Genomic DNA, 10,522 nt, shown 5'->3' with positions numbered 1-10,522 from the left:
TTAGGGGGCATTTCGTTCATTTTAATGCTGGTAGAACCATTTTAAGAAGGAAGACAATAATGGGTGTAGAACAGGAAGAGTTTAGTCTGTGACACTGAATTATACATAGCAAGTTGTTGGGTTGGTGAATGTTTTCTTGCGTATATTTTTGCCAAAATTGAAAAGAAATACTTGAGTAACAGTATGGAGGGGAAATATTCAAAAATTGATTGTGGGAATGATAGTACAATTCTTCTTGATATGGTTGGACTATTGAATTGTATGATATACGGATAAAGTACCAATAAAACTGCTTAAAAAATAATGCAAAACTTTCTCTGATCTTCATGCCACATTCTTCTTCATATTATCCAGCTCCACGGTTCGTGCTCCGCATACACAGTGAATAAGTATGGGGCGAGGATTCAGCACTGATGAACACCTTTCCTGATTTTACACCATGCAGTGATTCCTCTTTAATGCATGTGCAAGTTCCCACGAGCACAAGAAAGGGTTCTGGAATTCCTGTTCTTCTCAAGGCTATCTGTAGTTTGTTAAGGTCTACACAGTCAAATGCCTTAGCATATTCAATAACACACAAGTACACATCTTTCTGGCATTTTCTGCTCTCAGTCAAGATTTATCTGACATCAGAAATGATATTCCCTGGTCCATGGCCTCTTCTGAATCTGATCTGAACATCTGGAAGCTCTCTGTCAATGTACTGCTTGCAAATATTGTTGGATAATTCTCAGAAAAATTTCACTTGCATATGATATCAATGATATTGTTGTACAATTTAAGGGTTGTGTTGGGTCACCTTTCTTTGGAATGGGTACAAACATGGATCTCTCCCAGGCAGTTGGCTGAATATCTCTCTTCCAAATGTCCTGGAAAAGACAAGTGGGTGTGTCCAGAGATTCATCAGCTGTTTGAAACATTTCAAATGGCATTTTGCCAATTCCAGGGGCCTTGTTTTTGGCTAATGACTGCAGTGCCCCTTGAACTTCTTCCTTCAGCACATTAGTTCTTCCTCAGATGCTGCCTCCTGACATGGTTAAATGTCAACTGTCAACCAGTTCTTTTTGGCAAAGCGACTCTGTGTATGCTTCCCATCTTTTTGCGATGCTTCCTGCATCATTCAATCTGTTTTCCCATGGAGTCTTTCAGTAGTACAACTTGAGGCTTGCATTTTCCCCCTGAATTCTTTCCACTACGATCTGCTTATCTTGTTCTTCTGTTTTGGTTTTCTACCTCTAGACCTTTGAGTTGCTGGTTAGGGTCTGGTTTTCCTCATTCTCCATCCAGTCAGGTAGGAAGGTAAGACCCAGGTTAAAAAAGAAATATTTAAGGATCAACATATTTTAGACCCTTTTAGCTAGCTGAACCCTGTTGTTTAATGAAAGTTTTGGATCATTACAATTACATTCTTCCACATTTTTACTGTATTTTAATATTAAAAAACTCATGAAAATCTGGATTTGAAAGAACAGCATTAAATGAGAAATCAAGAAGAGATAGGAATTAGCCATGACTGTACCAAGAAAGTAAGATTTTAATATGGTTGATATTAAATTATATTAAATCATATGAGAGGAGATGGGCACCTAAAAAACACCATTTTCTTCCTACAGTGAATGCCATGAATTTCTTTAATTTGGCTTGTATTCTCTTTGATAAATTACTTTATGAAGAACCTCCTTACTAATTAAAGTTAATAGTTAAACATTATGTAATATTCAAGACAAATTTACTGAGTGCTTGAATTAAAATCAGAATATTTTATCAATAAATTTAAAAGAGGCAGCATATCATCATCAATTGCTCTCTGAAATAGCTAAAAACTAGCATTTGTCAAATACCTCCTGTAATCCAGAGACTATACTAATTGCCTGAGTACATTTTTAATCTTATTCCAGTCACACTGTATAATTCTGGAGAATAGACATTATTTTATCTATCTGAAATGAGGAAATAAAGACATGATGCGTCTCCGACCATGCCTTTGAAACGTGTGGATGGTTAACATTATGCGTCAACGTGCCCAAGCGATAATGGTCAATTGTTTGGCAGACGTTAGAATGGCTGCCATTTCATAATACAGTGTCATCACTTCCATGATGGGGTTTGACATGCTTAACTGTAGCCTTGAAGGAAGTTTCACTAGGGGTGTGGCCGCCCTCCAGTAGACAAATGGACGTCCTATTAAGGCTTTCACTCTCCTACCCTGCGCTCGTCTTATTCGCTGACCTGAAGATGTACGATCCAGTTGATCCCACTGCCCTGTGAGCCAGCAGATGCCTTCAACCTGCCACTCCAACCTAAAGATTTTATATTGTTTACTCTTACAATCAACAGAAGACTTCAATTTTTCACCTGATTCATGAGTGTGGGATTGCCAAACCCCCTGATTCCATTATCTGGAAGCAGGAGTGTCAAACTGGTGGCCCCTGAGGTTATTTTTTGTAGCCTGCGATGCTTTGAGATACAGGTTAGATGCTTTGAAATAAAATGAAAATAGAAAAAAAAATGTTATGAAGAAAATAGTGCATAGGGGAGATGGAGGCAATACCATACACACAATATTCCCTTGTTAACCCTTTAACCACTTAGGATGAGTGTAGACGTGGCCCAGTGCCTTTCCTGGGGGCCTGTGGATGGGTACAAATGCGCTGACTCAGTTCCAGCGACATTTGGAAGCGATATGTCTGCCACTCTCAGTGTCACGTAATGTAAACAGATCCCAATAGTGAAAAGGTTAAAAAGAGCCCTCTGGGTTGTGCTGTTATGAATCATACCTAGCAGCAGCACTAGTTAACATTTTTAGAGGGAAGCCATTACAATTTTGCGTCACGTTTGTCAGCTGTCCAACATTTTGTGTTTCTTTTATTAGGTATTTGTTATATTTTCCGGTCACAACATAAGAGGTAAGTGAAAACTAGTAATAGGAAGGTTGCTGACAAGTTTCAGATAAAAAAGAATAATTTTAGTTTTACAGATACATTAAATAAAATAAATGTTTAAATAAAAGCAATTATATAGTATTTTAATGATCCTATACATATTATTGAATCTTAGCTTCAAAATATAAAGTTAACAAAATTTGTAAATGTGATGTGGCACACAGGAATCTTTCCTGTTGCACCAAATGGCCCGCATTTTAACTGAGTTTGACACCCCTGCCTTGAAGAAATGTATACAGTGGTAGAAAGCAAGGATGGCACTTGGAAGACTAAAGGGTTCCTCACCCAGCCAAGGTGTTCTCCATCACTGCACTGAATAAGGAAGACAGAATAAAAATTGATGCATTTGAATTATGGTGCTGGGGAAGAATATTGAAAGGACCAGGGACTGTGAGAAGAAGTCCATCCAGAATGCTCCTTAGATGCTAGGACAGCGCGACTTCTTCTTAGGTACTTTGGGCATGTTATCGGGAGAGACCAGTCCCTGGAGAAGGACACCATGGTTGGAAGGGCATGGTGACAAATGGAAGGGCACTGAAAAGGAGGAAGGCCCTACAGGAGATGAACCGACATAGTGGCTGCCGCATTGGCCTCAAATATAAGAACAATTGTGGGGATGACACAGGGCTGGGGAGGTGCTTCATCCTCTTCCGGTTGCTATGAGTCAGAACCAACTTGAAAGCACCTAACAGCAATGTGTGTGTGTGTGTGTGTGTGTGTGTGTGTGTGTGTGTGTGTGTGTGTACATTCACACCTCTGGTTTTGCTTCTCCATAAAGTTCAGACTAAGACATACAGGAAGCTCCATAATAGAGGAGCACCACATTATTTGTAACCTTCGCTTTCCTTACAGTGCTGTTTAAAACAGTTATCATCCATATACATTCAAAATCATATTAGAAGTTTTCATTGAATCTTGGGTCAAAGCTTTACTGCACTCATTTATTAGTTCCAATAATTTTAATATGATGTAGTAGTCCTCTATATCAGTCATCCACAAACTATAGCTGTGGGGCTAGATATAGCTCTTTATTATATTTGTAAAATTTTATTGGAATACAATTGCCACACTCATCTAGATATTTTCCATGTCTGTTATCATGTGGGAACAGAAAAATTTTGTAGTTGCAACATAGACATACAATTTTTAAAGATTAGAATATTTATTATATACTATTCAGATAATGTCCACTGTTTCTTGACCTATATATCTATAAGCTAGAAATGCAGCATGATACATACTAGCAACAAAATTAGAAATGATATAAATGTTCAGTATGATGAGAATTTCAAATTAATATGGTAGATATGAGCAATGCAATATGACTTCATAAAGTACTGATGTTTTAAAAATTCAAGTAACAATTTGCAGAAGATAATTAAAAAACAATTTCAGTAGTATATTTCCAGAAATTCAACCTAGATTCAAAGAGGATATTGAACTAGGGAGCATATTGAATGTGGGCATCAAAATTGGTGGAAGAAAGGTGATACAACCTGGCTTGCTGAAAGCAGGGAAGACGTCACATTCACTGATGAATTAAGAAGACAGAAAGGAATTGATGCATTTGGATGATGGTGTTGGTGAAGCACATTGAGTACCATTGACTGCTAGATGAGAACACAAATCTGTTTGGAGGAAGCAGAGTTAGGGTATTTCTCAGAAGCGAGCATGGAGACACTTTGCCTCATGTCCTTGGGGCATGTTATTCGGAGAGACCCATCCCTGGGAAAGGACATCATACTTGATTAAGTAGCCAGTCACTGATAAAGAAAGGTCCTCAACTTGATTGATTAATATAGTACCTGCAACAATAGCCTCAAACCTAACAGTTGTGAGGATGGTGGAGGACCGAGCCGTGCTTCCTTCTGTGGTGCATAGGGTCTCTGTGAGGTTGCGCCAAGTCAATGACACCTCAGAGCTACAACAATTAGGGGGAAAGCAGGGCACAAAATTATATAACAGTAATGTTGGTGGAATTATCATAGTCAGTTGGTTTTTTGGACAAGAATTTTAATAAAAGAAATAAGAGTCAATACATAATGATACAAAGAACATATTTGCATCAAATATACATACATCAAGACACACATTACAGTAAAAATTCTGGGAGCATAAGGACACAAAATCCCTCTGAATCAATGAGAGAGCAATGCCATCTTACATATTTAGGAAAAAATAAGAAGAGCTAGTAGGGATCTCATCAGACATGAAGGCTAGATGAGGTGACACTCATGTTTGAAGTGTCAAAAAAGATGATCAACCTAAAATCCTGGAACCAGTCAAAATACCCTTCAGGAGTGAAGAGGAAGTCAATACAATTTTAGGCGGAGAGAAACTCAGAGAACTTGTCAGCAGCAGGTCTATCCTGAGTAATGGCCAGAAGAGCTCCTCTGAGCAGAAAATAAATGATAAGCAAGGCACTTTGAAGGCATCAAGATAGAAGGAAGACACAGTAAGCAAACTAAGGGTAAACACAGTAGAGTGTCCTCTGGAGCTCAGGTTAAGTGTTGGACCACTGTCAGCCAGGATAGTGGCTCAAACCTATTAGCAGCTTCTCAGAAGAGCCATGAGGCTGTCTGCTCCCATAAGATTCATCGGCTCAGAAAGCCTTTACAGAATTGTGATCTGTTGAAATCGACTGACGGCAGTGGGCTTTCTTTGGGTTTAATCTGGTTCTTGAGCTCCTGTCTTCAGTTCTTACACCACTGCCTCATTCCATGACCCCCAGCCCCCCCAAAAAAAGTGAAAAGCTTTTAGAACAACTATCAAAAACTGCGAACCACAACAAGAAAAGTTGATAGTTGGGCTACATTAAAATAAGAAGGGGGCGTTCTCCTCTGGGGAGTTACAGTCTGGGAGACTGCGGGGCCGGTTCTTCCTTCCCTATCCAGTAGCTCTGAATTGGAGTCAGCTTGATGGCAGTGAGTTTTTGTTTCATCTAAAGATCACAGGAGTGAAAAATGCTAACAGCAAATGAGAATCTGCAGGGGAAAAGGTAAGGTCAATCATAAAAAAATTTAGCAAACAACACAGTTTAAAAATAGGTAAGAGATAAAACGTTAGTCCACAAAGGAGGAAACTTGAATTGACAGCGAGCTTCCGAAGATTTACTTAAATTTATTGCTCTTCATAACCATGCCATAGTCTTAAACTCCATGACAAGCTTTCACTCGATGAAAACCCCACACACTGTCATGCAGTTGACTCCTACCAACAGGAAGCCTAGGTTGAGTTTCTGAGACTGTCAATCATGCTGAGAGCAGACACCCTCATATTTCTCCCCTGGAGTGGCTGGTGGAGTTGAACTGCTCACCCTGAGGTTAGCAGTCCAATACTTACTCTACAGTGCCATCGGGGCAGATATGTGAACAAGTACTTTCTATTCACAAAGCTCATTGAAAAACATTCGCACCTAAGTAGTAAGGCTGGATCTGTACAAACCTAACAATGGTACTCTGATATCTACTCCTAAAAGAATCCTAAAAGATTGCTTGCCGAGGTTTAAAGAGGAGAGGAGCTATCAAGAGAAAGATGAATAAATAACTCCCGTATATTTCTACAATGGATTTCTAAATATGAAGTTAAAACAAGTCAAGGAAAGATTTCAAAAGCAATGTTCAAAAGAAGCAAGTTGAAGAAGACTATGTAGATTTATCACACCTTAATTTTTGTAAGGTTATAGAAATCAAACTGTTTAAATGGCTGGCGTTTAAAACAGTACCCTTATTATGTGACTGAAAAGAAATGAATAAAGATCTCAAGTATGTCATGCATACTTCTCTGTAAGACTTCATTTCTGAGATTGCTGACATGCTGAATGAACAGCGCTAAGGGGGCATGTGTCTTCCTCTACACTGTAAACTTCGTCCGTGAAAGAGCTATCATTCTGGTGTGATGGACAAAAGTGTGGTAATGGTTTTGTACAAAACCAAATGCACACATGTTGACACTTTTTGTTTTAAGCACCATGACTTATTTCCTCAGACAGAGTTAAGCCACTTATGTTTGTTTGGCAGTTTGTTCTGTTGTTAAAAGTAGCATTGCAGATGCTAAAGGCAAAGGCTCCTGCTGTACATGCTTCTCCGAGCATCATTTCGCACACAGGGAAAGGCAGCTCCTGTCAGAGTACATGAACGGAGGCAGTTGCGTTTGTATTGGACTGACGCTGGGGTGGATTTAGAGCTGTAAAAATAGTTTTTGAGATTATTCCTGCTTGTCAGATGTTGGAGACTGAAAGGGGATATTATTCAGGATCAAGGTGCCTCTGAGCGCTCCTGCCCCAGTTGCTTCCTGAGGGAACTGTCACTTTGAAGTCAGGGCTGAAATTTGAGAACGTTGCTTAGGAGTAAGATATACTCTGCCCCCTCTGACTTTCTTACCTGCTAAAAACAATCTAGTAACATCTCTAAATTGTTGTTGAAAGATCCAGAGACAGTAACACTCCCACCCCCTCCATGACATTTCATAATAGCTGGAGACATTTTCTGGTCACCACAAATTGGGAGAAGGAGTAGTATTGGCTTCCAGTGCCTAGAGAGAGGAGAGGGGGTGATGTGGGACATTCTAGGATGCAGCCAACAGCCCCCTTACAACGAAACATTGACTACTGTAAAATGTCAATAGTGGGGAGCTTGAGAAAACCTGCTTAGGAGGAAAAAATGTTCAACTGTCTGTGGGGTTTCACACTTATCTGTAAGTAAAAACTGTGAATGTGTATTACAAAATTAAGACATTTCGATATGCAGATTTCCAAAAGGGAATATTTAACCAGCAATCCAAAATTCTTTTAAATCAGATATTTTTTTGTTTTGCTGTTGTTCAGATAATAAAAGCAATACTAGGTTTTAATAATTATGCATATATTAGATTCTCAACTATATAAAGAACATTTCAAAGTACAGAAATCCTGACATTTTATTTATGCATTCATTTCTGAATTTGCATATTAAGAATCCTACTGCTTATCTAATTACTAATCATTGTTCTTATTTAATATGAAAAGTGCATCTTTTCCATATCATTATTTTTAGGCCCTTGATTTTGATTACAACATAAAATTCTATCATAAGAATTACTCATAATTTGTGTAACAGACATCAAATTTTAGAAGGTAGCTCTCTATCTTCAAGGAATATTACTGCAGTTTTATCTTGTGAGCTTATTGTAAAATTCTCTGGAGTTAGTGGTGGAGATTAAAAAAGAAAAATAAGGTTAATTACAATAAAGAACACTTGATAACAGGATATTGCTTTAATGTTAAGTTGCATTTATAAGGGGTTGAGAAAATTTCAAACTAAAGCAGATATGCCAGAGGTCAGGAAGAACGTGTAAGTGTAGTGGAAGGCTTGGTCAGCATGAATGGGTGACTCAAGCTAGAGGGAAGGCAAGGAAGTGAATCCAAATTTTCTGGAAGCAAAATAACCCTTTTATCAACCCTGTTTAGGATTTTCTCATTGCAAAACTTTCATAGTATGAAAACCATGGAGTAGCTAACGTGAATGGAAGAATTTATGAAGTAAAAGAGTTGAACAAAATAGTTTCGAGAACAACTTGAGAACACAATGTACAAAGAGACATTGAAGAATACGTTCTGCTTTTCTCAAGCTAAAAGAATTAAAGAAAAAAATCAAGCCTCAAGTTTCAATACTGAAGGATTCTCTGGAAAAAATAATGAATGGCACAAGAAGCATCAAAATAGTATAGGAATACACAGAGTTCCTGTACTAAAAATACTTAACAATAGCAATAATCCTACTGGTTAATGTTACAGATCAACTAAAATGCAGGAAATTTAAGGGATTACTAAAAGGTACAGTGACAATTCTACTCACAACGGGGTGGCTCACAGCTCTCCCTTGACCCTGGTTCTACTTGACTTCAGCTTTTATCCGTGAAATCAGCCACTCCCAGGGCCCCCCAAAATGATTTAGAGATGTCTTAAAGGAAGTCAAGTTGCTTATATCCTGCTAACTCTTTGTAGTTATTTCTGCAAAATGATACTTCCAAAATGATTTCCCCCCCACTGGTAACAGACAAAAGAGTTGGCAATGGAGGTTGGGGGTCCTGGCATCTTGAGAGGGAACCCACTAGAAAAAAGCAAATAGCTATATTATGTGAAATAAATTCAATATTTGCTTTCAATCACCAGACAGCTTTTTACAGAAGACCATATTATTCCTTAGAGCCCTGTCAATTTCAATAAAGAGAGAATTTAGGTAGAAAGACACAAAATATCAAGGACGCGATACACATACAGGGAAAGGCACAGAAGTGACTGGAGCTTCTAATCCTCCAGGCCCACCAGTGGCTTAGTTGTCTAGAAAATAGCACTGCTGGGTGGTGTTAACAAACAGACACTTACCTTCTCCCAATCGCGGAGGCTAGAATTTTACTTCTGGGTGTGGGATCTTTCTGTGCTGACTTTATAAGTGTTCAAGGGCAAATGGGCCCTTTAAAGGGTCTGTGAAAAGATCTTTGCCTTTTCAGCTTCTGATTTCTTTTTCTTTGGGGAACTTCCATGTGGCTTGACATCTTCCTTCCCAGAGCTCTGCTTGCATAAGCTGCTCTTTTTAATTCTGTAACAAATTCGACTCAAAATGTAATGTTTGCTAATCCAATCTCGTTATAACACAACAAAGAAATTTTTTTTTCCCTAAATAGTGTTCTAACCTCAGGCATACAAATCTACTGCCCAAGAGTTCGTTCAGATTCACAGTGAGTCTCTATTGGGCTTCTGAGGCTGCAAATCTGAACAGGAACAGACAGCCTCCTATTTCTCCTATGTAGTGACTGGTGGGTTTGAACTGCTAACTTTGTGCTGACATTATCCTATGGTGCCACCACGGCACAGTGGGTTGAACTTGGAGCTCCTGACTAAATGGTTAGAGGTTCAAGCTCACAAGTCACTCAGCTGGAGAAAGATGAGGTTGTCTGCTTTTGTGAAGAGGTGGAGTCTTGGAAACCCTCCAGATCAGGTGTATTCTATCCTATAGAGACACTATGAGTTGTAATCAACTCGATGGCAGGAGATGACCACAGGCATAGAGGTTCAGCTTCAAAATACATGTTTTTGTGGGAAACATGATTTAATCCATCACAACTAGGTTCAGCAACAGCACCCAGTAAGTCAATAGTAAGTCCATTGATAATCATCCTTTTATCAAGAGAATATTAGGTGTCTCTTTGGTAAAATATTTAATTCTATAAGAAATTATACCCGGGCCGTTGCCATCTTTACCATCACTGATATGCAGAGGCTTGAGTCCACTGTGTTTCTCCTGTGTGTTTTAAGTGCCTCCATCACAGGGAGCTCATTTTTAGCACTAGGTCAGATAATATTTGTTGTGATCCATAGAGTTTTCATAGACTAATGTTCAGAAAATAATTAAGTAACGAGGGCTCTAAAAAGAAGTAGATCCATAGAGCATTCTCCCTAGTCTGTCTCAATCTGGAATTTGTACATGATACCAGGGGCTATCCTGCTGGTATTTCAAGGATTAGCCCCATGGCTTCCAGAATCACATCAGCATGCAAGGCACCTCGGTCTAGTAAACTGTTGGATGGTAGATCTGTGTCCA

The sequence above is a fragment of the Tenrec ecaudatus genome, chromosome 9, assembly GCF_050624435.1.
Source record: "Tenrec ecaudatus isolate mTenEca1 chromosome 9, mTenEca1.hap1, whole genome shotgun sequence".
NCBI classification, from domain to species: Eukaryota; Metazoa; Chordata; class Mammalia; order Afrosoricida; family Tenrecidae; genus Tenrec; species Tenrec ecaudatus.
Note: the sequence above shows the minus strand (reverse complement) of the source record.